The sequence below is a fragment of the Lissotriton vulgaris genome, chromosome 2_1, assembly GCF_964263255.1.
Source record: "Lissotriton vulgaris chromosome 2_1, aLisVul1.2, whole genome shotgun sequence".
NCBI lineage: Eukaryota > Metazoa > Chordata > Amphibia > Caudata > Salamandridae > Lissotriton > Lissotriton vulgaris.
The window spans coordinates 1,248,980,078-1,249,007,713 of NC_141687.1; the positions used below are offsets into that span (position 1 = coordinate 1,248,980,078).

At 44.7% G+C, this 27,636-nt stretch overlaps 1 protein-coding gene across 1 annotated transcript in view; it reads right to left on the reverse strand.

The window, feature by feature from the left end:
• Positions 1 to 27,636, reverse strand: part of JHY (junctional cadherin complex regulator) — a 452,312-nt gene that overhangs the window by 210,690 nt on the left and 213,986 nt on the right. The gene's annotated exons all lie outside the window — the stretch shown is intronic.

A 27,636-nucleotide genomic window follows, 5' to 3' on the forward strand; every position in this document is an offset into this window, starting at 1 on the left:
ACATTTTAAACAGAAGGTTTTAAGAATCGACAGCCAAAATCATCGACAACGTTTTTGCCCATTTATTATTGGTGGGTCATCACCAGGACAGTGAAAATCAGGCATAAGCACAATGTTTTAAAGGAAACGAGGATTGAATCCATTTTATGAGAGATATCTTTCCACGATTAACTTAATTGAGGTGAAGGTGCTGCAAGTCAAGCATGATTTACTATGAGAGCCCAACAACTGGATTAGCCATTAAGAACCTGGGTCGAGGGGTCCCGGAGTCCTAGAGGATTTAATTGAATCAATTTATACATGAAAAATAGAAGAACATAAGCAAGTGAATGTGGTGCACCAGGTGCAGGTACATACTTCCTGAGTAATAGCGAGTAATAACTTGTAGCAGGAGCTAAAAAAAATATTTAGGCAGATAATAAATGAGAAAGCCAAGTTGTCCTTGCTACAATAAGGCAAACTGATGCATGAAGACTAAATTTTTCATGGCAATCATGCTGGTTGGCCATAGTGATGAATCTGAGAAATGCCAAAACCTAAATAATTTAAAGGTCTTTACTAGCCGTGAACAAATGTGTCAGGTTTCAAATATTTCAAGTAGAGACCAGAGACAAAATGGGGGGCGGGGTTGGGGAGGTGAAATATGCAAAAGAACATCTCCTCAAACTCTAAAATACAAATGCCTGGAAATTTTAAAGGTTCCAGTTCCCTCCACCCCCAGAAAAAACATACGATAATCATAGGCTCAAGTCTAGGAATCAAGGTTCAATTCTTTTTGTGAATCAGACTTTATGTTCAGACTCGAGCCATAGACCATTAAACAGAGAGGTGTTATCTAATGAAACAGGGAGGTGATATCTAATAAAACTGTTGGTAAGATTCGTAGGGTAAAGTTTGCACTGGTGCAAAGGAAGCAGAAACTGCTTTCTACCTGTTGTCCTGCCTCTGTAAAGAGACAAAATATGTTCTCCTCATTACATATAAAAACAATCAGTCTGTTGCAGTTAAAGATTATTTATGGATGGATATTCCTTTGTTAAGGTGTTTACACGCATTCTTAACGACTGATAAGCTATAGCTGTGTCATATATTGGTCTGAAGCAGGTATATAAAATGAACAGCAGCAAACCCTCCTTCATCCAATCCCTAAACTGCAAGCAAACCAAATTGTGCAAAAAAAGACATATTGGCTCCATTTTTTTAGCACCAAGGAAAATGTAACGTAACCCGAAGCAAGGTAAACATCAGCCACTACTTAGCTCACAAGAAGCTTCATTTCTAAAACAATTAATGGTGCGTATTTTCTAGAAAAGAGCCTCTAATAAAGCTAAGCTGTTGCCAATAATTTCTTTTTTTCACATATATACAGTGTAACAAAAACGTAAGGAGTTTCACTTAATTGGAATTAGCTGACAAGGTGGCTCAGCAAGTAAAGGGCTTGTTGCTGACATCTGTCTTTAAACCACAGGGTCACGAATTCTATTTAAAACAGGGCAAATTTGGCCTTTATCTTTTGACGGTCGATAAATTGAGTCCGAATAAACCGGGCGGTAAGTAACACCTGTTATTTACCCTGCTGGCAATTGGTAACAAGCTGATATTACAAACTAGATCAAACACGAGTTGTTATAACACGATGCCAGATGCAATGCGTAAAACTGGCGCAGTGCAGTTGTACAATGACCTGTCGCCGGGGGTACAATTGGTTTTGCACTCCTCCGTCGATGCAAATGGGCCGGCATTGCATTATGTCCTTAATATTCGATATGAAAACCTTTGATGAAATGCTAAAATATGAGAACTCGCTAAAAAAAAAGCCAACAATGAAAAAAAGAACAAACCTCAGTCTAACAGGCCACGAATAAAACGTTATTTGCAGGTGCATACAACTGTTCCCTGCGGAATGATGCCACAATTCAGGAATCACTTTTTATAAAAACATCAAAACATAAACCAAGCAGGTATCCTGTGATTGGTGATGGGTGTTTTGGTACATTTCAATACTTTTTAAAAACGCATTTTTTTTAGATTGCTGAAACGTACTGTTGTCTACCCTTTGCTCTACAATCACTCATTGTGATGATATCCTAATGTTTTTTTTTATATATATTTCACGTTGATGCGTGGTTTACAAATTTAAAAATGGTAAACAATTCTAAGGCTGTACATCATCAATAAACACAGTAAACTAATACACCGATGCATATACCGAATTTCAGCCATAATAATGTATAACCTAGTGACATCTTAGTTTGTAATGGTTGTCCTCAATGTATTTATATGGCTCCTGAATTGTGATATTATAGTAACCCCAGTCGGATAATTATAATATAAGGGTCAAACTGAACAAAAAGCTGCTTAGAAAAGTATCCATCGGCTGTCTGCTGGCTCTGAGTGTGGTTCGGGGTGATGCGTTTAGTTCCAGTGCTGGACAATCGGATAATCTACCACAGAGATAGTAAATAAGCATGTCGAGGATCACAACTCGCTTATCCGGCTGTACTGGTTCCCCGCTGTCCTAGACAATCGACTTCATTCGAAAAGTTCTCAGGCGCGTCACTTACAATCCTGTTAAACATTTGTAGCTAAATCCCAACAGAATGCACGACTCTTTCAACATGGCGCACTAATCGGCACCAGCAGCTGGCTTTTTGCATGCAGCCCGGTAATTGGTTACAAACTCCTTGACATCCAGCTGCACCAAATCCTCTGGCCCATGGATGTGATCATTAGCTACTCACAAGCACATTGAAAACACACATGTATTTTAATGTAGAACGGTGGCAGGAGCAAATGTACTCTGCACAGAAAATTATTGTAAACGGACTATCAGAAGGTGACACATTAACTGGCTCTAGCGGATTCCAAGGAAGACAAGCATTTGCAATGCACTAGGTCTCGTAATTGCGAGATTTTGAGCTATTGGCACTGTAAATGACAATGCCTTTTATTTATGTGTTTAAAAAACCTGCAATACTAAAAGGCAGTGCCATTCAGAATACCAATAGGTCAACGTTTTCAAAATGCGAGACCTATTGCATTGCAAATGCTTGTTTTGCTTGAAAGTTGAATGTGCAGAGAGTTAGAATGAGGTGACAAGCTTTCATAAAACGCATTTGGAGTGGTATGTAGTGGAGTTTAATTATCTGGTGTGCTGTTGAATTGTGTGACACAATGTGGAATTGTGTGGTGTGGATTGGATCTAGGTGGTGTGTTTAGCAATTGTTTTGTTTTGTTGAGCCATATTATGTGGTTTGGTGTCAAATTAGGTGGTGTGGATGGGAAATGTGTGGAGTTGAATTGTGTGGTGCGTAACTGTCTGGACAGCTTTGTGTTTTGGTCATGGCAGCTGAGCTCTAAATTGTTGCATAGTTAATATTTCCGGGGAGTTTCTCACAGTGTAGATTCATAATTGATTCTCTTAAAGTGAGCATAAAAGTATTTAGAAAATAATTTATTTTTCGTCTTTATCATACACAGAAGTGTCCACAGAGAATTGGAGCAATTGACCAACTAAGGGAGCACATGAGGACATTTTACAATTCAATGGTGAAAAAGGTACCAGTGTTTGAAAACGAGCTGCAATGATTGACATTAAAGGCTAGGTGGCCATAGATGTTGAAGAGACCCAGGCCCCACTATTTTTAATAGACCTAGATTTCGAAAGCCTGAACTGAAGTTAATAAAAAATGAAGGTAAGAGAAACCCTATTGAAATATCCCCTGAAGGGAGGTGGCACGCTGGTAAGACACCCCTGGCACAATTGACGGTCTCACACGTAGCAGTGAAAATCGGCACAGGGCCGACTCCACTTGAACAGCATTGTATTGACTCTCTGACAAATTAAGCACGGTGCCAAGTCTGCAGTGACAATGACGATCCCCTCTGGATCTCACGTGCACCATCCAACGCTTCCCAGAAAGGGCGCACTATAATAAGTACTGTAGTGCACAACTTCTGCACAGTGCTTGAGGATCACCCGCGGTAGCAACGTGCTGTGCAAATACGAAGGCCAATAAAAAGCCACCCCAGTCCCCACTTTTGCTTAAAATAACATGGGCGTGTGAGCCATGGCCACGAAGCTAAGCAGATATTAGTAGGAAATACTGTAATTGTGCGCGCAGAGAAGTTATCTGTCTTTATCATGTCATCTGATCTGATTCCTTGTTGGATCGAGATGCACCGTACCAATAAATAAATAAATGTATGCTCCCAATATTTCTAGATGATCTATGTTTATAATTTGGGACATGTGCTTCACATGGATTTAAAGGCACGTCGACTTTTTGAGTGGAAATATTTAAGCACGGTCTGTTTTTGAGTCTCCGTTTTTGCAAAGAATGTTTTCCTGTGAAAACATTACACTAAAAGCAACAAACATGGGTACACCGCTGTGCCCTGCATGGTGCCTGCTAGGAGATGCTTCCCCTCCCTCAGGAGCTTGCAGCAGTGCCTATGTCGGCTCTGGCATTACCATCTTAAATAAAGGAATGAACTTGCATTGGAGGTAAGGGTGGTGATGCAGCTAATACTACTGAGAGGGCAGCGGGCTGCCCGCCCTTTAGCCTCCTCTTCCTCTAGCATGAGAGGCTGAAGATTTGGTGATTTCCAGGATACCAGGGGGAGGAGTAAGGGAGGGAGAAGAGGAGGGTGGGAAAAATAAAAGGTAAAGGTTAAGGGGTTGCAGGGTGCGGGGTAAGAGGTGAGAAAGTGATTTGGGAAACAAAGGAGGAGGGAAAGAGTAGAAGGAGGAAGAAACGATTGAAATGAATTAAGAGACGCCTAAAGGAAGGACGGGCAAAAGGTGTTTGAAATAAGTGAAAGCAAAAAGCGGGAGAGATAAAAGAGGACTGAAGGATTGCAAGGGGAAGATGGGGTAAAACAGCAGAAAGGTACAAAGGTTTGTGAGTGTTGAAAGAAGAATCAGATGGAGGGGGTGTAGGAGAAGAGATAAGAAGGAAAGGAGTAAATGGTAAGAGAAATAGTTGAGAGTAGGATGTGAAGTGATGGGCAAAGAGAAAAAACAAAGATGTGGAGTGAAAGCACAATAGCAGCTATGTTTAGGGGGTGTCCAAAAATGCACAGGAGGTGGGGTAAAGTTTTGGAAAATGGTATCAACTGGAATATTTTCAGTGCTTGCCTCTTCGATAAAGTTTTCTGTTTTTTGCAAGAGTTGGTCGGGCTCATCCCTGCTACAGCCCACATAGAATGTACTTGCAAACAGAAGAACCGCATCACGGCCGACATGCTTATATTTAAAGAAAGGTTTACAGGGCCATCGGAACAGCAAGGATATGCCTTGTTTTAGCAACACAGCACCCTCGTCATACCTGCTGAGCTTCATGAAAGGGCCAGGGACAGACTAATTTGCATGTAGCCAGGTTCTGAGCTGGGATGGTGCAGTGAGCTAAAAAACGGTGATGGATCAAGCCCTGATCTTTGGACTGGGTAGGAGTGTTCTGCTTAATTCAGATACTCTGTCCATCACCACCCCCTTTTCTGAATCGTTTTGTCCACCATAAGCGTGGAAGGGTATACTCAGATGTGAGTCCCTTGCTCACTGCACCATCAGGATTCAAGCAAGCCGGGCCGAAGACGGCGGAAATGCCAGAAACCGGTCCCCGGAAACTTGTTTCCTTCCCAGTATAAGAATTGGCTTGGTAGTTTGGTCTGCCCTGTTCCCATGATGCACTGGGCCAGGGACAGACTAATTTGCATGTAGCTAGGTTCTGAGCTGGGATGGTGCAGTGAGCTAAAAAACGGTGATGGATCAAGCCCTGATCTTTGGACTGGGTAGGAGTGTTCTGCTTAATTCAGATACTCTGTCCATCACCACCCCCTTTTCTGAATCGTTTTGTCCACCATAAGCGTGGAAGGGTATACTCAGATGTGAGTCCCTTGCCCACTGCACCATCAGGATTCAAGCAAGCCGGGCCGAAGACGGCTGAAATGCCAGAAACTGGTCCCCGGAAGCTTGTTTCCTTCCCAGTATAAGAATTGGCTTGGTAGTTTGGTCTGCCCTGTTCCCATGATGCACTGGGCCAGGGACAGACTAATTTGCATGTAGCCAGGTTCTGAGCTGGGATGGTGCAGTGAGCTAAAAAACGGTGATGGATCAAGCCCTGATCTTTGGAATGGGTAGGAGTGTTCTGCTTAATTCAGATACTCTGTCCATCACCACCCCCTTTTCTGAATCGAGCTTCATGAAAAGACATGAGAAACGGCCTGAGGCATTTCCCGCACAGCCCAAGCCTGGTGCTAAATTAAAGAGTCTGTTTCAAGACTCACAAGCAATATGCTGCTTAGGCCGCTTGTAGAGAGCAGGGTACATGCACCTATCCATACGGATGGCAGCACTCTAACATGAAAACTAACTCCAGAACTCCCAGCGCTTTTAGGTGACCTCAAGATGCCATAATGCACTGCAAGAAACAACCAGTGGGTGGAAAATAAAATGTAATCATTTGAACAAAAAATCAGAAGCAGTCAGAGCATGTGTATAACAAGAGTGCTTCTGATTCAAATACACTTGGCTCACTGCACACCAGTTCCCAAGCAGGCCTCTGCAACACAACACGTTATGAAATAACTTACCTAACGTAATGTGAATGCAGAGCCCGAACACTGCCCAGATGAAAAGACGGGCGCCTGCACACATTTGTGAGCTGTGCTGAATTAAGTTAGCTGGCGCTGAAAGTAATAGGACCGGCAGCACCGGCGGAGCACTAGTGCTATTACCAACATTTTAATGTACACTTTGAAAACAAGCATTTGCAATGCAATAGGTCTCGTAATAGGAAAGTTTGAGCTATTGGTTTTGTAAATTACAATTTTTTTATTTATGTGTTGTTTTTGAAAATAGCTAAATGAATAGCTTTGTCATTTACAATGCCAATAGTTATAACTTTCGCAAATGTGACACCTATAGCATTTGTAATGCAACATGTTTTGTATTGACGTGACATAGATGTATTGATATTACAAATAACAATGGCTTTTAATTTTTTTAAATAATTAATACTTAAATAAAAGTGATTGTAATTTATAATGGCAATAGCTTAAACTTTTGTAAATAACTTTTGTGAAGATTATGTTCAATGACGAAAATCCAAGAACAGAAGTGAAATATTAACATCTTTTTGTGACATTTGTAATAAAGCTTGAAACTTTGAGAGAACATATTTGAACCAGTGATGCTGTGGTGGTGCTGAGTGATGCTGTGGTTGCGCTGAGTGATGCTGTGGTTACGCTGAGTGAGGCTGTGGTTGAGCTGAGTGGTGCTGTGGTGGTGCTGAGTGGTGCTGTGGTAGTGCTGAGGGATGCTGTGGTGGTGCTGAGTGGTGCTGTGGTGGTGCTGAGTGATGCTGTGGTGGTGCTGAGTGGTGCTGTGGTGGTGCTGAGTGATGCTGTGGTGCTGCTGAGTGATGCTGTGGTGCTGCTGAGTGATGCTGTGATGGTGCTGAGTGATGCTGTAGTGGTGCTGAGTGATGCTGTGGTGGTGTTGAGTGATGCTGTGGTGGTGCTGAGTGGTGCTGTGGTGGTGCTGAGTGGTGCTGTGGTGGTGCTGAGTGATAATGTGGTGTTGCTGAGTGATAATGTGGTGGTGCTGAGTGGTGCTGTGGTGGTGCTGAGTGGTGCTGTGGTGGTGCTGAATGATGCTGTGGTGGTGCTGAGTGGTGCTGTAGTGGTGATGTTGTGGTGGTGCTGAGTGATGTTGTAGTGGTGCTGTGGTGGTGCTGAGTGCTGCTGTGGTGGTGCTGAGTGATGCTGTGGTGCTGCTGAGTGATGCTGTGATGGTGCTGAGTGATGCTGTAGTGGTGCTGAGTGATGCTGTGGTGGTGTTGAGCGATGCTGTGGTGGTGCTGAGTGGTGCTGTGGTGGTGCTGAGTGGTGCTGTGGTGGTGCTGAGTGATAATGTGGTGTTGGTGAGTGATAATGTGGTGGTGCTGAGTGGTGCTGTGGTGGTGCAGAGTGGTGCTGTGGTGGTGCTGAGTGATAATGTGGTGGTGATGTTGTGGTGGTGCTGAGTGATGTTGTGGTGGTGCTGTGGTGGTGCTGTGTTGTGCTGTGGTGGTGCTGAGTGATAATGTGGTGGTGCTGAGTGATAATGTGGTGGTGCTGAGTGGTGCTGCTGAGTGATAGTGTGGTGGTGCTGAGGGCAGATAGTCACAACAAACTAGCCTAACAGAGAGCAGAAGGGCAGAAAAACAAGGGAAAAACGAGTCTAACAGACTTAGATGTATTGATATTACAAATAACAATGGCTTTTCATTTTTTAAAATAATTATTACTTAAATAATTTATTTAATTTGTAATGGCAATAGCTTAAACTTTTGTAAACAACTTTTATGAAGATTATGTTCAGTGTTTTTTATTGTGACGAAAATCCAAAAACAGAAGTGAAATATTAACATCTTTTTTGTGATTTGCAATAAAGTTTGAAAGCTTGAAAACAGTTTGAAACATTGAAAGAGCATATTTGAACCAGTGATGCTGTGGTGGTGCTGAGTGATGCTGTTGTTGCGCTGAGTGATGCTGTGGTTGTGCTGAGTGATGCTGTGGTTGCGGTGAGAGGAGAGTGGTGAGAGGGGAGAGTGGTGAGATGGGAGGGTGAGGAGAGAGAGGAGAGGGGAGCGGGACGAGAGGAGAGAGGTAAGAGGGTAGAGAGTAGATAGGAGAAGAGAGGTGAGAGAGAATAAGAGGGGGAGAGAGGAGAGTAAGGAGAGGGGAGAGTGAGGAGAGGGTTGAGTGAGGAGAGGCGAGAGTGAGGAGAGGCGAGAGTGAGGAGAGGGGAGATAGAGAGGAGAGAGGAGAGTGAGGATAGAGGGGAGTGAAGAGACAGAATAGTGAGGAGAGAGGGGAGTGGGGAGAGAGGGGAAGAGAGGGAGGGGAGAGAGGGATTGGAGAGTGTGGAGAGGGGAGAGTGAGGAGAGGGGAGAGTGAGGAGAGGGGAGAGGGGAGTGAGGGGGAGAGAGGGGAGAGTGGTGAGAGGGGAGAGTGCGGATAGTGAGGATAGTGAGGAGAGGGGAGATTGAGGTGAGAGGGAGGTGAGAGAGTGGTGAAAGTAAGGACAGCTATTCAGAGAAAAGGTTTTAGGCAGATTACTTCTAACGCAAAGTATATTCTTGCAATCTACTAGAAACATAAATTAGTTGATTCGCTTGTACTTTGACAAACCTTATATCAGGTTAAATAGAGACCCGGGTGAGAAGGCGGAGCAGGCATTAACATTTTTGCAAAGTCCTCCTCCCAAGTGCTTGCTCTGCTGGTTTATGATAATAGCTGGGATGAATTAAGGAACCTATTTTAATCAACCTGCTGCCACAAAAAGTATATCTCACTAAACAACATTAGTGGGCAGCCAGGAATGCCGTGTGCTTTATTTAAAGCCCTTGTACCTATGGATTTCTCAGGTTGAATTAGTATGAAAAGTTCACTGCCAGTCTTTCACCGCAAGAGGGCGGTAGAGTCTGGACTAAATATCAAATGAAATGTTCACCAAATGAAACTAACTCCATGTTTAAACATTTTAAGCCCCATTGGTGAAACATTGCACTAATGCACATGTGTGTAAGGCGCGTGTGAGGTAGCAGAGATACACAACGCGAAAAACGTCTAAATGCTGTATGGGTAAGTCATGCAAAATTAGTAGAACTTTACTGGTAGGTGACATCAGGTGAGTTTGTGCCATGGGTATGATTGCATGTACATATTATACAAGTGCCCAGTAAAAGTTCAAAGGGCAATGTCATAAGAGTGAAACTGAGCTCACACACAGTTATAACTTCGTGGCTGTTATGCATTTCTCACACTTATCAGTACATACAAGACTTTGAAATATCCACTGTAAGAAGACATCGACTTCCATATTATTGACAAATTAAACAGAAGAGGAGCAGGAATATCAGCACTCTCCTGTGACGTATGTCTTGTCGGGAAGAGGGGCCGGCCATGTCATTAAAAGAAATATAGGAAAGGGGGCGGGGTAATAACATTGAGACAAGTTTAAAAAGTGAATCATGAGGAATACATACGCCTGTGTTAAGAAGCGTATTTACAACAAGGGGTGGTAAGGGACAGAGTCTCTGAATTAAGCAGAAAACTCTCACCCAGTCAAGAGATCAGGGCTAGATCCAACACCGTTTTTTAGCTCACTGCACCATCCCAGTTTCAGAACCTGGCTGTATGCAAATTAGTCTGTTCCTGTCCCAGTGCATGATGGGAACAGGGCAAACCAAACTACAAAAGCCAATTCTTACACTGGGAAGGAAACAAGCTCCCGGGGACCGGTTTCTGGCATTACAGCTGTCTTCGGCCCGGTTTGCTTGAATCCTGATGGTGCAATGAGCAAGGGACTCATGTCTGAGTATACCCTTCCACGCTTAGGGTGGACAAAAATATTTACAACAAGGGGTGGTGAGGGACAGAGTCTCTGAATTAAGCAGAAAACTCTCACCCAGTCAAGAGATCAGGGCTAGATCCAACACCGTTTTTTAGCTCACTGCACCATCCCAGTTTCATAAACTGGCTGTTTGCAAATTAGTCTGTTCCTGTCCCAGTGCATGATGGGAACAGGGCAAACCAAACTACAAAAGCCAATTCTTACACTGGGAAGGAAACAAGCTCCCGGGGACCGGTTTCTGGCATTACAGCCGTCTTCGGCCCGGTTTGCTTGAATCCTGATGGTGCAATGAGCAAGGGACTCATGTCTGAGTATACCCTTCCACGCTTAGGGTGGACAAAAATATTTACAACAAGGGGTGGTGAGGGACAGAGTCTCTGAATTAAGCAGAAAACTCTCACCCAGTCAAGAGATCAGGGCTAGATCCAACACCGTTTTTTAGCTCACCTGGCTGTATGCAAATTAGTCTGTTCCTGTCCCAGTGCATGATGGGAACAGGGCAAACCAAACTACAAAAGCCAATTCTTACACTGGGAAGGAAACAAGCTCCCGGGGACCGGTTTCTGGCATTACAGCCGTCTTCGGCCCGGTTTGCTTGAATCCTGATGGTGCAATGAGCAAGGGACTCATGTCTGAGTATACCCTTCCACGCTTAGGGTGGACAAAAATATTTACAACAAGGGGTGGTGAGGGACAGAGTCTCTGAATTAAGCAGAAAACTCTCACCCAGTCAAGAGATCAGGGCTAGATCCAACACCGTTTTCTAGCACACTGCACCATCCCAGTTTCAGAACCTGGCTGTATGCAAATTAGTCTGTTCCTGTCCCAGTGCATGATGGGAACAGGGCAAACCAAACTACAAAAGCCAATTCTTACACTGGGAAGGAAACAAGCTCCCGGGGACCGGTTTCTGGCATTACAGCCGTCTTCGGCCCGGTTTGCTTGAATCCTGATGGTGCAATGAGCAAGGGACTCATGTCTGAGTATACCCTTCCACGCTTAGGGTGGACAAAAATATTTACAACAAGGGGTGGTGAGGGACAGGGTCTCTGAATTAAGCAGAAAACTCTCACCCAGTCAAGAGATCAGGGCTAGATCCAACACCGTTTTTTAGCTCACTGCACCATCCCAGTTTCAGAAACTGGCTGTATGCAAATTAGTCTGTTCCTGTCCCAGTGCATGATGGGAACAGGGCAAACCAAACTACAAAAGCCAATTCTTACACTGGGAAGGAAACAAGCTCCCGGGGACCGGTTTCTGGCATTACAGCCGTCTTCGGCCCGGTTTGCTTGAATCCTGATGGTGCAATGAGCAAGGGACTCATGTCTGAGTATACCCTTCCACGCTTAGGGTGGACAAAAATATTTACAACAAGGGGTGGTGAGGGACAGAGTCTCTGAATTAAGCAGAAAACTCTCACCCAGTCAAGAGATCAGGGCTAGATCCAACACCGTTTTTTAGCTCACCTGGCTGTATGCAAATTAGTCTGTTCCTGTCCCAGTGCATGATGGGAAAAGGGCAAACCAAACTACAAAAGCCAATTCTTACACTGGGAAGGAAACAAGCTCCCGGGGACCGGTTTCTGGCATTACAGCCGTCTTCGGCCCGGTTTGCTTGAATCCTGATGGTGCAATGAGCAAGGGACTCATGTCTGAGTATACCCTTCCACGCTTAGGGTGGACAAAAATATTTACAACAAGGGGTGGTGAGGGACAGAGTCTCTGAATTAAGCAGAAAACTCTCACCCAGTCAAGAGATCAGGGCTAGATCCAACACCGTTTTTTAGCTCACTGCACCATCCCAGTTTCAGAACCTGGCTGTATGCAAATTAGTCTGTTCCTGTCCCAGTGCATGATGGGAACAGGGCAAACCAAACTACAAAAGCCAATTCTTACACTGGGAAGGAAACAAGCTCCCGGGGACCGGTTTCTGGCATTACAGCTGTCTTCGGCCCGGTTTGCTTGAATCCTGATGGTGCAATGAGCAAGGGACTCATGTCTGAGTATACCCTTCCACGCTTAGGGTGGACAAAAATATTTACAACAAGGGGTGGTGAGGGACAGAGTCTCTGAATTAAGCAGAAAACTCTCACCCAGTCAAGAGATCAGGGCTAGATCCAACACCGTTTTTTAGCTCACTGCACCATCCCAGTTTCAGAACCTGGCTGTATGCAAATTAGTCTGTTCCTGTCCCAGTGCATGATGGGAACAGGGCAAACCAAACTACAAAAGCCAATTCTTACACTGGGAAGGAAACAAGCTCCCGGGGACCGGTTTCTGGCATTACAGCCGTCTTCGGCCCAGTTTGCTTGAATCCTGATGGTGCAATGAGCAAGGGACTCATGTCTGAGTATACCCTTCCACGCTTAGGGTGGACAAAAATATTTACAACAAGGGGTGGTGAGGGACAGAGTCTCTGAATTAAGCAGAAAACTCTCACCCAGTCAAGAGATCAGGGCTAGATCCAACACCGTTTTTAGCTCACCTGGCTGTATGCAAATTAGTCTGTTCCTGTCCCAGTGCATGATGGGAACAGGGCAAACCAAACTACAAAAGCCAATTCTTACACTGGGAAGGAAACAAGCTCCCGGGGAGCGGTTTCTGGCATTACAGCCGTCTTCGGCCCGGTTTGCTTGAATCCTGATGGTGCAATGAGCAAGGGACTCATGTCTGAGTATACCCTTCCACGCTTAGGGTGGACAAAAATATTTACAACAAGGGGTGGTGAGGGACAGAGTCTCTGAATTAAGCAGAAAACTCTCACCCAGTCAAGAGATCAGGGCTAGATCCAACACCGTTTTTTAGCTCACTGCACCATCCCAGTTTCAGAACCTGGCTGTATGCAAATTAGTCTGTTCCTGTCCCAGTGCATGATGGGAACAGGGCAAACCAAACTACAAAAGCCAATTCTTACACTGGGAAGGAAACAAGCTCCCGGGGAGCGGTTTCTGGCATTACAGCCGTCTTCGGCCCGGTTTGCTTGAATCCTGATGGTGCAATGAGCAAGGGACTCATGTCTGAGTATACCCTTCCCCGCTTAGGGTGGACAAAAATATTTACAACAAGGGGTGGTGAGGGACAGAGTCTCTGAATTAAGCAGAAAACTCTCACCCAGCGTGGAAGGGTATACTCAGATGTGAGTCCCTAGCTCATTGCACCATCAGAATTCAAGCAAGCCGGGCCGAAGACGGCTGAAATGCCAGAAACCGGTCCCCGGTAGCTTGTTTCCTTCCCAGTAAAAGAATTGGCTTGGTAGTTTGGTCTGCCCTGTTCCCATGATGCACTAGGCCAGGGTCAGACTAATTTGCATATAGCCAAGTTCTGAGCTGGGATGGTGCAGTGAGCTAAAAAACGGTGATGGATCAAGCCCTGATCTTTGGACTGGGTAACAGTGGTCTGCTTAATTCAGACACTCTGTTCATCACCACCCCCTTTTCTGAATCATTTTTGTCCACCTTAAGCGTGGAAGGGTATACTCAGATGTGAGTCCCTAGCTCATTGCACCATCAGGATTCAAGCAAGCCGGGCCGAAGACGGCTGAAATGCCGGAAACCGGTCCCCGGTAGCTTGTTTCCTTCCCAGTAAAAGAATTGGCTTGGTAGTTTGGTCTGCCCTGTTCCCATGATGCACTGGGCCAGGGTCAGACTAATTTGCATATAGCCAAGTTCTGAGCTGGGATGGTGCAGTGAGCTAAAAAACGGTGATAGATCAAGCCCTGATCTTTGGACTGGGTAAGAGTGGTCTGCTTAATTCAGACACTCTGTTCATCACCACCCCCTTTTCTGAATCATTTTTGTCCACCATAAGCGTGGAAGGGTATACTCAGATGTGAGTCCCTAGCTCATTGCACCATCAGGATTCAAGCAAGCCGGGCCGAAGACGGCTGAAATGCCAGAAACCGGTCCCCGGTAGCTTGTTTCCTTCCCAGTAAAAGAATTGGCTTGGTAGTTTGGTCTGCCCTGTTCCCATGATGCACTGGGCCAGGGTCAGACTAATTTGCATATAGCCAAGTTCTGAGCTGGGATGGTGCAGTGAGCTAAAAAACGGTGATGGATCAAGCCCTGATCTTTGGACTGGGTAAGAGTGGTCTGCTTAATTCAGACACTCTGTTCATCACCACCCCCTTTTCTGAATCATTTTTGTCCACCATAAGCGTGGAAGGGTATACTCAGATGTGAGTCCCTAGCTCATTGCACCATCAGGATTCAAGCAAGCCGGGCCGAAGACGGCTGAAATGCCAGAAACCGGTCCCCGGTAGCTTGTTTCCTTCCCAGTAAAAGAATTGGCTTGGTAGTTTGGTCTGCCCTGTTCCCATGATGCACTGAGCCAGGGTCAGACTAATTTGCATATAGCCAAGTTCTGAGCTGGGATGGTGCAGTGAGCTAAAAAACGGTGATGGATCAAGCCCTGATCTTTGGACTGGGTAAGAGTGGTCTGCTTAATTCAGACACTCTGTTCATCACCACCCCCTTTTCTGAATCATTTTTGTCCACCATAAGCGTGGAAGGGTATACTCAGATGTGAGTCCCTAGCTCATTGCACCATCAGGATTCAAGCAAGCCGGGCCGAAGACGGCTGAAATGCCAGAAACCGGTCCCCGGTAGCTTGTTTCCTTCCCAGTAAAAGAATTGGCTTGGTAGTTTGGTCTGCCCTGTTCCCATGATGCACTGGGCCAGGGTCAGACTAATTTGCATATAGCCAAGTTCTGAGCTGGGATGGTGCAGTGAGCTAAAAAACGGTGATGGATCAAGCCCTGATCTTTGGACTGGGTAAGAGTGGTCTGCTTAATTCAGACACTCTGTTCATCACCACCCCCTTTTCTGAATCATTTTTGTCCACCATAAGCGTGGAAGGGTATACTCAGATGTGAGTCCCTAGCTCATTGCACCATCAGGATTCAAGCAAGCCGGGCCGAAGACGGCTGAAATGCCAGAAACCGGTCCCCGGTAGCTTGTTTCCTTCCCAGTAAAAGAATTGGCTTGGTAGTTTGGTCTGCCCTGTTCCCATGATGCACTGGGCCAGGGTCAGACTAATTTGCATATAGCCAAGTTCTGAGCTGGGATGGTGCAGTGAGCTAAAAAACGGTGATGGATCAAGCCCTGATTTTTGGACTGGGTAAGAGTGGTCTGCTTAATTCAGACACTCTGTTCATCACCACCCCCTTTTCTGAATCATTTGTGTTAAGAAGCGGGCAGAGGTCAGACATGCTGAGCAAAATCCGGGCCTTCAAGAGGTATATATTTACTAAGGATTGCGTGGGTGCTGGCGGGTGCTTTAGTAAATATACCCCTAGGTGCAAACTGCGAGGCACCGGCTGTAGTGTCTAGCTGGAGAGACGAAAACATGAACACAGCGTGGTGTTGAGTACAATAGAGTGGGCAATTGATCTGTTACTAGCAAATAGGACTGAGAGGGAAGAAAGGGGGAAAGACAGAAATAAAGCTTGATAGGAAGAAGTGAAGTGTGAACGGCTGAGAAGAGGAAAAGAAGGCAGAAGGCTAAAGGGAGGAAAGGAGAGAGAAGGACCGAGGAAGAAAACTGACGGAGACAAAGGGAAGGAAAAAAGGGCCAAGGGAAGGATAATTAGGCGAGAATGACCGGAATACGGAAAATGATGCGGAAGGGGGGGGAGGAAAAAAGAGGGACACCGATAAAAAGCGTGAAAGGGATTGAGAAATACTAAATGGATAAAATGAAGGGTGAGAGGAGGAGGTGGCAGAAGAGCTAAGGGTAGGTGAAGGAGAGATTTGGGAGGTACAATCAGGGAAGAATAGGGGAGAGTAAGGGTGATGAGACGCACGGGGAGCAACAGCCTTTGATGTGCCGGCCTTGGGCAGTGAATAATTAGGGGAGGAGAAATGCCAGCCTGAGGCAGAGCGCACGCTGGGGAAAGCTTCAGATACATTTTAAGCCCCATTCGTGAAACATTGCACTAATGCACATGTGTGTAAGACGCGTGTGAGGTAGCAGAGATACACAAAGCGAAAAAAACGTCTAAATGCTGTATGGGTAATTCATGCAAAATTAGTAGAACTTTACTGGTAGGTGACATCAGGTGAGTTTGTGCCATGGGTATGATTGCATGTACATATTATACAAGTGCTCAGTAAAAGTTCAAACGACAATGTCATAAGAGTGAAACTGAGCTCACACACAGTTATAACGTTGTGGCTTTTATGCATTTCTCACACTTATTCGTGCATACAAGACTTTGAAATATCCACTGTAAGAAGACATCGACTTCCTTATTATTGACAAATTAAACAGAAGAGGAGCAGGAATATCAGCACTTTCCAGTGACGTATGCCTTGTCGGGAAGAGGGGCCATGTCATTAAAAGAAATATAGGAAAGGGGGGCAGGGGTAATAATATTGACATAAATTTAAAAAGTGAATCATGAGGAATACATACGCCTGTGTTAAGAAGCTGGCAGAGGTCAGACATGCTGAGCAAAATCCGTGCCTTCAAGAGGTATATTTTCACTAAGGATTGCGTGGGTGCTGGCGGGTGCTTTAGTAAATATACCCCTAGGTGCAAACTGCGAGGCACCGGCTGTAGTGTCTAGCTGGAGAGAGGAAAACATGAACACAGCGTGGTGTTGAGTACAACAGAGTGGGGAGTTGATATGCTACTAGAAAATAGGACTGGGAGGGAAGAAAGGGGGAAAGACAGAAATAAGCTTGATAGGAAGAAGTGAAGTGTGAACGGCTGAGAAGAGGAAAAGAAGGCAGAAGGGTAATGGGAGGAAAGGAGAGAGAAGGACCGAGGAAGAAAACTGAAGGAGACAGAGGAAAGGAAACGAGTACATTCTGAACTAGGAACAGAGCATAAGAAAAATAAAGCAGCAAAAATAAACAAGAACGAAAGACAGGCCAAAGCAGGGTGAAGGATTGGAGCATGAAACAAAAGGTGAGTGTGTTATGTAGCGCTTTTTGGAGGTAAGGATGAAGAGTGGGGAAAGCCTTCTAGGCAGCGCTGGAAGGGGGGTTGGAAGGAGAAATGCTGGCGGCCGTGAAGTGTGAAGCAATGGGCGGGGAAGCAGATTCCTTTGAAGCTCTTGGAGGCAGGAGCAAATGGTAAGGGGAGGAGAAATGCTGCTGGAATGCTCGGGCAAGCTCGTGCACGAGAACGTGCACTTCTAGAAATCCGCTGGTTTCGCTTTTTGGTTTCACCCCAATAGGTCTCTCTACGGGACCTAAAAAGAGATATACCAGCAATTGTACGACCCGGGCCACACCTTGCTGCAATGACTCGCTCCAGCAGCAAGCACCGGCCCTGGCATGAGTGGATTGTGTGGCTCAGCAGCAGCTACACAGGCGGGTTGAAGAAAAGTACTCACGTAAGTAAACAGCGCCCTCACCAACTTTGTCAAAGAAACAACCATGGCGTCTCTCCTCCATGCCAGCAGCGAGGCAGCCGTCTTCGATTGGGACGTCACCTGGACGTCACATGGGTACGCCCACAACAATAAAGAGATTGCCGATAGGTTGAACTAATAAATTGTAAGCGCGTGCTACACTGTTGCAAAGTCATTAATATCAGTGAAGTTAATTCCTTGTTAGCGACTTTGCATATGCCAGTCTTACAAGGAAGTGATTTGGTGCTTTTGAAGTTTCTACAAATGGGAAGGGCGCTGGATGTGAAGCACGGGTTGCGCTGAAGATGGGAAACACATGATGATGAAAAGTAGTCTCCGCACAAAGACATAAACACGGAAAGCGTAATGATGTTGTACTTAGTCGGTACTGCATGGAGAAAACTTAGTAGGAGGGACAAAGGCAGAAGATTGCCCATTGGAAAACAACTTTTTTTAAAGGACACCAACCCAGACAAATAAAAAGCACCGGCAAGGAATGAGTGGAGATCAACCCCTAAACCATACATAAGAGGTTGTAAAGCTACAGCGCAAGCAATGTACGCTTGACCTAAAAAGTGTGAAAATGGACGAATATCAGGGCCATCCTTTTTTGCTATGGAGTTGAACGATTTTTACGGTGCGAAACACGTGTCGCCTAATTCATGTATCACTGGGACTACAAAAAAGCACCCCAAATGGCTGCAAATGAACTTCAACCTTGTGCCTCCATTTGCTTCACATAGCTGCAAGATATTTGGCTAGTTCTAAGTCTTCAAAACAAAACTACAGAAAAAGTGCCCTTATGATGTCTCAATCTGTCACGGTTGTGTGACAGAGGCACGCATGGCTAAAGCATGCGTGCCTCTACTACGCTGTTCCAACTACAAATGTATCTAACCACGCATTCCATCACCACACATGCCTTTACCACACAATGTTGTGGAAAAGACATGGTTGGTAAAGGGATATGCAACCCTCACTCTCCGCCCTAAGCCCTATTTTATTGTTGATTGGACCTTTGATGTCCAGCGCTGCCCGAATTGGGCGACGTATGTCCTTGTACTCTTGTCCTGATGAGGCCCAGATGAAAGGGCTGAAGCACGCCGACTGCATAAATACAGAGGAGTCCATTGAATAAAATATTTTTTGTTAAAAATTGTATAATACACACTGTGGATTGACTCAGAGGTGGAAGTTTTTTATCTTGTGTGTGTATAGGATTACCTCGTAGCTGTATTGCTGATAGTTATGTAGTAAACTCCTAGTTTGGTGTAGAACGGAATATATGATTAGGTGTGTTAGTATGTGCAATTGATTGTATGTAATTTCTTTCTGTTTATGTCTAATATTGTGAATTGCTATAATTATTTACTGTATCTAATGTGCTTGTATTGATCTGTAAGTAAGTAAATGTTAGTTTAGTCAATTAAAACCATAACAATATAATAGACATATATATACAAAGCAAAATTAAAAGAGAATAAACATTATGTCCATTTTATCTCTGTTAGAGACTCATAACATTTCATTTTTAAAATTCGATTCAATTGCCAGGTGCTTGTCCGTTTTTCTCTGCCAGAATTCTAACCCTATTGAAAAGGCTTTCAAAAACTTTGAGGAATTTGATCAATTTACCATTCAGTTTTGGGTCTTATGGATTTAGACACGCAATTATTGCAGCTCTACAGGACCTAATGCCTCTCACATTAAAACTTTGTTTGAGCAGAGTGGCTCGTTCGTTGTAAAGTTTATTGCATGTGCAGATTACATGAGTGAAGTCTTCTTTGTGGTAGTCACAGAGCCGGCATGATTTAGGACCTGTATGCATCCAGGTTGGCTGGTCCGCTATGGATGGTAATTCTCCAAAACGTAATGCCATTAGTTGTTTTTTCAGGTAAATTGAAAATGTCAAATTCAAGTATGAAGCCGGTGCAAGTAACTTGTAATCATTTATCACCATTCAAGCGTGCAACCTTAACCTGAAGATGCTTTTATCAATTTGTACTGAATGGATTTTAGCTGCTTTTCTTATTGCTTGTTTGAAGGACTGATATGGCGGATTTGTATTCCATAAATCAGTTGTACAAGTTATTGAGAGAGATTTACATAAGTATTGATTATAAGGAGAATTTCTATCCTCATCTACTTCGGTCCATAGGGCTTCATTTATTGGTGAAGTGGCTGCATTCTGTTTCAACCGATACCAGATTTTTACTGTAGAGTACATTCTCCCAATGACTTCATTTGTTGAGCCAAATTCAAGATGGACCAGTGCCGGTGAGCCCGATCGTTGCAGCTGAAATACTTTTTTATAGGTAGAAGCTGTCAGTTGATTTAAAATATCTGAGTCTTCACCATGAAAAGTAGGGAAGGATTTTCACTGTCATTACTGCTAGCAGTGGTTTATATGTAAATGTAAATGTAGTATACTTGTAAAGCGCACAGCTGCCCCAGCAACAGGGCGTCCTGGCGCTGTATAACGCTGTGGAACCCTTCCTGGCTCTCCCTGTGAGATGCCCCTCCTGGGCACCCCCAAGGTGAAGCCAGGCATCCCAGTGTTGTTGGGGCCGTTGTGGAGATTAAGCAAGCTATTGCCCAGAGTTGCAGCGTGGGACCCATGATTAGAGTAGGCGCTGAGGCGAGAATTATCGAGTCCGCGGACATTGAGCCCAAGACCCTGCCGCGTCGGGACTTGAACCCTGGTCCCGGGCCTGATCTCTGCTTCAGAGTCTGCCGCTCTAACCAGTGAGCCACACTATACGATGAGGGCCTTCAACTTTTTTGCCAGTTGACTGAAGGCGAATATGAGAGCGGTGGTTCTCTGAGTCATGTACTTTTTTTGTTCTATATGATTTTATAAATTATCAATATAGAATCCCAGGTACTTATATTTTTTTACTTCCTCTAGTTGGTTGCCATTAAGCCAGATAGTCTGCATGCATCTCCGCTGACTGCCAATCACCATAGTTTTAGTTTTTGATGTATTTATTTCTAGTTTGTTTGCTGAGATGTAGTCTGACATTTCATTTAAAACTCTTTGAAGTCCGGTCTTTGTTTGACTCATTAATACCACATCATCAGCATACGAGAGGTGAGTGAGTACTAGTTTACCAAGTTTCGGCGGATGGGAGTTAATGCAGTCTAGCTTCTGTGGAAGATCAGACAAATTAAAAAGATATGGGGCCAAGACACACCCTTGCTTGAGGCTTCTTGTCATAAACAACTTTCTTGATACTCTGGAGCCATCTCCTATCTTAATTCTTAGCCATGTATTGGAGTAGAATAGCAGTATTCCTTTTAGTAACTTTTCAGGTATGTCCCAGGCTCCCAACTTTTTCCACAGGAGGTGACGATCAACGCTATCAAATGCTGCTTTTAGGTCTATAAAGCAGAGGTAAGGTTTTTGTTTCCTCTGCTTGTACTTGTTAGCTATTAAAGATAGAGCTCGGATGTTCGTTATCGTCCCTATTCCTTGCCTGAAGCCTGTCTGATTTACTGGGATAAGATTGAGATTGTCAGACCAATCCTTCAAGTCTTCTAGAACAAGTGTGGCATGATATTTGGCTTCAACATCTAGGAGGGCTATTAGCCTATGGTTTGATGGATTAGTTCTATCTCCTCCTTTAAAAATGGGTGTCAGTATCGAGCCTTGCCAATTCGGTGGAATGTAATTTAGGAGCTCTATTTCTTTATAAAGCTTAAAAAGATAATTGCCCCAGAACGATATATCATGCTTGAAAATTGCTTGAGGGATTCCATTAGGGTCAGTATCAAATCCCATGAGGGATATGTACTCCTTATATCTGTAATTGTTGTAATCAACTGAGCATTATAGACTGATTTTTTTCCTTGCTCGGGGATGTGCATATGTATTGATCAGCAGGACTGTTTTTGTTCTACCAACTGGCCCTGATGTAAGTTTTATCTGTTGGATATTTGGACCTGCTGAAACCATCTGTTCTGTATTGATTTTTAGTGATGTAGATATATAGACTGCCACTCCCCCTTTGGGCCATCCATAAATTTTGGTTTTTGTAGCAGGGACTGTATAGTGTATGTAATTTGCCAGGGGAAGATCTTCCAGTGCCCAGGTCTCCTGCAGTGCTATTTTATCACATTTTCCCAATTGTTTGGTTGACAGCCATTTTCTAGCCTTTTCTTTGCCCCAGCTATGTTCCATGAGATTAGTTGTATTTTTCCTAGGTCTTGTACGACTGATGTCTTTTCCAATGGTCAATGGCCTGTATCCAAGCTTAGCGCTCCTGGCAGCCAGCACCATCTGTCCTGGACCAAATCCTTACCGGTTGTCTGATCGTTCTGCATTTCTTTCTTCAGCGCGATTGGAAGGTTGCTACCTTTTGCTCCTTTAAGGACTGCATGTTTCTTCTGGATGTTTTCTCTTTGACTTTGTCCATAATTCTTGTTGTAATTAGAGTTAATGGTTAAAGGGTCAGGATAGCGTGGTATTGTTGGTCTTGACAGTTTTATTCCCCAAGCTTCGAATTGCGGCTTGGAGTTCATAATATGCTGGACGTCTCTTTCTGACTGCCATGTAGTCAGCGTTTGTTCCATATTTTTTTGATTTCCTTTTGCTATAAATTCTACTGCCAATAAGTTCGATGAGTTCAGATATTTTAAAGCTGGAATATTAGCTGTTAATTTCAATATGTTCCCCCTATTCAGTATGTCTTGTGGCCCTTTTGAGTCATATTCCGGTATTAAAAAGATTTGCTGTTTCGGAAGCGAATAACATTGATCTATCTGTAACATAGGGTCCTCATTCTTGTTGTCAACTGTAATTTGTTTCTTGTCATCTTTTATTTGAACTCTTAAGTTTACATATTGGGTCTTGTTTTCCGGTGTAGTATTTAGAGCTTGTTTTTCAGCCGGTACAATTTTCTCCTGGAAGATTTATACGTTATGGTTAGTTGTTAATTCCTGCCCTAAATTCCCTTGGGTGGTCTCACATCTCTGTGTCAATTGGGGTTTCAGTTGCATTTTATCCATTGGATTAACCTCCCCCAGACCAAGCACATAGGCCTTAGGACTTTTCGTTGTCAGCCCTGCCGATATGCTGTCTCCGAGTTTGTGAGCCTCTGGGTCTATATTTACTTTTTATTTCGTATTCCATTTTTGGCTCTCACCGTCCATCCTCATGAATTTCTGTGGGACAGTATCCAATTGTCCCCTCTTTGGCTATTTACTGCCTTATTCTCTGAAGATTTTTGAACGAGGGCATTGTGAGCCGTTGGTTTGCTCGCAGTTGTTCCTGCCTGTTCGTGGCTTATCAGATCTTTTTGTTGGGGTCAGTGCCTTGCCTACTTTTGTACTGTGGCAGGGCCCTGCTGGATTCTTTAGTCTTTGTCATTTGCTTATTACCTGTTTTACTCCAGGCTGTAGAGGGTTTTTTCTTGGGACCATATGTTTTATCTCCTTTTTATTTATCCTCTCCTGTGTATCTCCAAGATTTATGCCTAATACAGAATTTATTTCTCTTCCTCTTCCTAGTTTCTGATTTGCTGTAAGCTAGCCTGGCCTGTAGCTACATAGTTCGTCCTGGCTGAGCAGAAAATTGGGTATACCTTGGTGGTAAGCTGCTTCGTTAATAAAGACGTTTTATTTCTTGCTTTCCTGTCACATTTTTTTTGTTTCCGTGACAGCTTTAGTTCTTTATTTTTTTAACCTGATTTATTGCTTCATCACTTTCGGTTAACTGATCGTCTAATTCGGCTTTGCGAAGAGCCGGGCTTGAATGGACTTGTATATCTTCTGGGTTAAATTCAGTTGATTCAACTTTGTTATCTCTCACTTCCAAAGTCGATTTATTGATTAATATTATCTGTTCTAGTAATGTTGGCAGGAGACTCAATTTATCAATTATTGGGCTGCAGGCGCATTGAACTGAATGTTTTGATTGTATTCTTGTAATCAGATTGTTCATGTTGTCCAGTTTTGTGTTTATCCCTGCAATTTGTAGAGCTATGATATTCATTAAGTCTATTTGTATGGCCATTTTATCCATTTGCATATTGAATGCCTTTGTTGTTGTCTGTAATGTTTGTAATAAAGATTTAAAAATCTCTAATAGACAACTTTGATCATTCGGTGTCTCTCCTTGTTGAAGCTGTGATTTTATTTCTTGATTGAATGTTTGGTTTTGGTTAAACAGATAACTAATATCATTAGTCACCCTGAAAGTGTTATTATTGATGTTTGTTTGGGAGGTTTTTCATCTATGTAAGTCCGTGTTATCTTGTGTGATAACATAATGCTTTCCCCCCATAGGGGCGTTGGTTCAAATACGGATGTTTGCATAATGTCTTTAATTGATACTGACATAGAACCATTCTGCCCTGCATTACTCAAACCGTCAGGGTCATCTTGATCCGCCTGATGGACCTGTGCAGCTGTCTGTAACCTTTTTGTTCTTTCGTTGTTTGTTACTAGCTTAGGGATGGAGGACGCAAGGTTTCCTTGGGGTATTTTAAAGTTTGTTGTAGGGGAGTTAGATTTTTCCCCACGTCTGAGCACTTTTAGATCGTGATATTGCGTGCCTGCTGATTTGTTCATGTATTCTGATCTTCCTTCCTCATTAATCTTTTATGTTGTCAGCACTTTTAGTCCTTTCGTCTAGAAGCAGTTCATTGCTTAGGCATATTTCCTCTTTAATTATCATGTGAATACTGGCTTCCTTATTCATCTCCACTGGGTCCGCCCGATTTAAACCAGACTTATCCATATCCTGGATCGGTTTTTGCGTGATCCATAGATTGATTAAACCGTTTATGTCTTGTATGGCATTGTTTTGTGACTTTTTTTCCGTTAGAAGCTGAGGTGGCTGTCTGAGGGGCTAGTGGTGTCATAAGGCCTTGAACCTCTGCTGTTGTCGAGTAAATAGCTGCTTCAGGATCTTTGAGTAGAGAGAATCTGTCACTCAAGGCTGACTTCCTTTTGCTGCCTTCCTCTGTTTCTGAACATTGTTATTACTGGAGATATTAATGGGCTTTTTTGCTTAAAATCACATCCGTCTGATTTAGTTGTTTGCTTTTTTCTTTTGCCTTGCTTTTCACTCTTAATAGGGGCATTTGTAGAGCGCTGAGTTACGCGCACCGGCGTGTCCCCGCGCTGACAGTGAGAAAAACATAAGACAGGGAGAACAGTGCTGGCTGGTCAAGATTATCTAGTAAAGAGGTAAGTTTTTAACTTAGCTCGAAACTTCATTTCTGCTGGTTCCAGGCGAAGGTCCACTGGGAGTTTGTTCCAGTGGTTGGGGGCCAGGTGCCTGAAGGACCTACCTCCCATACGAGCTTTCTTTATCCTGGGAGTCCTCAGCAGTCCTCCGCCCGCAGATCTGAGCGCTCTAGAAGGTTCATAGGCTTCGATCAGTTTCTGCAGAGGTCGGGGCGCCCTACCATGCAAAATCCGGTGACATGTGCAGAGGGCTTTGTACTCAACTCTGCTCTTTACTGGAAGCCAGTGTAATTTTTGGAGTGCCAGCTTCGAGGGCGCCCTTTTGGGCAGCCTAAGAATCAGGCGTGCCGCCGCATTCTGCAGCACCTGAAGGCGTGCCACGCTTTTATTCGGTGCCCCAAGGTACAGCAGGTTCGCATAGTCAAGCCTTGTGGTCACCAGGGCATGCACCAAGGTTTGGCGGGCTTCCAATGGCAGAAGGTCTAGAACTTTCCTTAGTCTCTTCAGGACCCCAAAGCAAACTCCTGCCAGCCGATTGATCTGAGGCCCAAAGGTCAAAGCCGCATCGAACCAAACGCCCAGGTTTTTGGCCTCCTGACAAGGGGCAGGAGTTGGTCCAAGACAGGATGGCCACCAGGCTGACGACCAGGCTGACTGGGCTCTCCCTACCACCAGCACCTCTGCCTTGCTGCCGTTTAGCTTCAAACAATTCATGGCCATCCAATCGGCAAGATCTTTCATGCACGATTGGAAGCCATCTTGGCCTTCTGGGTTGGAGTCTGTCTGACTCTATCTGACGTCATTTCTCGCTCTCTGTTTTCTCCACACGGCCACAGCCAGCCACAAACCCGGGTACCACGTGCACCCCCTCGTGCACCCCCTTGTGCACCCCCTCCTTCACCGCAGCTATAAGTGCAGCTGAGTATGAGAGACCTGTTGCCCAATAGCCCTGTGATCACCTATCCTTGTCATCGCCAACAACCTCCAGGCGGCTGGCTGGCTGCTTTAGCAGTTATATAGCAGCTATGAAGAGCTGTGAGCTGTGGGCTATGGGTACTGAGGGGGCAGGGCGAAAGGGCAGGGGTCCTATTGCCCTGTGCCCTGTGGCCACCTGTCCTTGCCGCGACCTTCCAACTACTTTCCAGCAACCATTTCCAAGCGGTTAAAAAAATGGTCCGGCAGAGGCAGGGCCGTAGAAATGCATTCGATGGGCACAGGGGTGGGCGCAGCCAAGAGAGCACAAGATTTTCTGTGTGATTGTAAAGATGGTGGGAAGTTAGCGACGTCAGTAGTGGCAGTGACTGAAAATGCTAATATTACTGCAAGGTTGCCCCCTAGTTGAGAGAATGTTCTTGGTGGCGGAGGAAACTATGAAGTGGAGGCAAAGCTGAGACGGCTATGCTTGATCCGCCCGCCCCACCGCTCACAGTTCACCCGCTCTACCCTCCGCGTCCTCCTTCTCCCACTCTGCGGACGGGCAACAGCGCAAGCGGCAGGGATAACGGCTGGCGGCGGGGGCGGCTCACCGTGCTTTCCACGCCGTCTTTCCTCTGAGGGGACTCCCCGCAGTTCTTCGCGGCTCACGGCGGTGGCTGAGTCTGGCCCCCAACGGAGCTCTCCCAGCAGCCGAGTCTGAGGCAAGCGGGGGGATCACTCACGGCCCCACGATGCTCCACTGCTCTCCGCACTCCGAATTCCGCTCACCTCCGACCTCCGCACTCCGCAGTACTATGCCAACAGCGGCTCTCAACAGGCTGTTGTATTGATATGATTTATGTATTGTTTTGTGTCTATATAAATTAGAGAATAATTAAAATAATTGACTAATTGTTCCTATTGGAATCAGAGCTGGTATGTGGCTTAATGTTAACAAGTGTAAATAGAAAGGGACTGTGTACCACAGAATAGGATTTAATTTATTGTGTTCTATTGTTAACTTCTTTATATCGATTCTTCCACATCACTGTCCTTGTATAGTTTGATGCTTCCTTGCCCAGATGTTGGAGGAGGATTAGGGCAAACCTCGCTGTTATATTATCTTTAATGCATTGTTCGGGCAGGCATGGTTACACTTGCGGGGAAATAGCTTACGTAGCTCAGCCATGTTGTAAAGGCTGTTTCTCATCCATCACAGTATTATGCAACAGATGTTTTGGGAAGTATCTAGGGCACGTCTGCATAATGTCAGTTCAAACGCAGAGAAATGTGTCTGACACATCAGTTCTCAACCTCTCCATAGTGCAAGGGGTAAAAAGAGGAAAGTTAAACCCACATGGAGGTGGGACTGGTCAACAGTCCAATGTGATGATCAGTGGTATGACAACGGCACTGGGGGACCAGGGTCATGAACCATCCTAAGACCCGCTACTACACATACTCCACTCGGTAGGACCTGGTAGGCGCCTGGTGTACTAACTTTACTGGGCTTTGCGAGAGACCTACTGAGGATGCTGTCCAATCTGAGAACAACTTGGGACGACATGTTGGGTAAGGCATTCCATGATGGGGGAATACTTTATGCCCCAGTAAGATACCTCACAACTCCCGATTCAAATAGATTAAATTTTGCATCTTAGATATGCCTTCCTGACTCAACACCTGACTGGATTTACTCTCTTGTCCCAGATGAATATCCCGCTGTAAAGGTGACTCAGCTGGCATGACCCATATGTCCTGAACATGGAGGA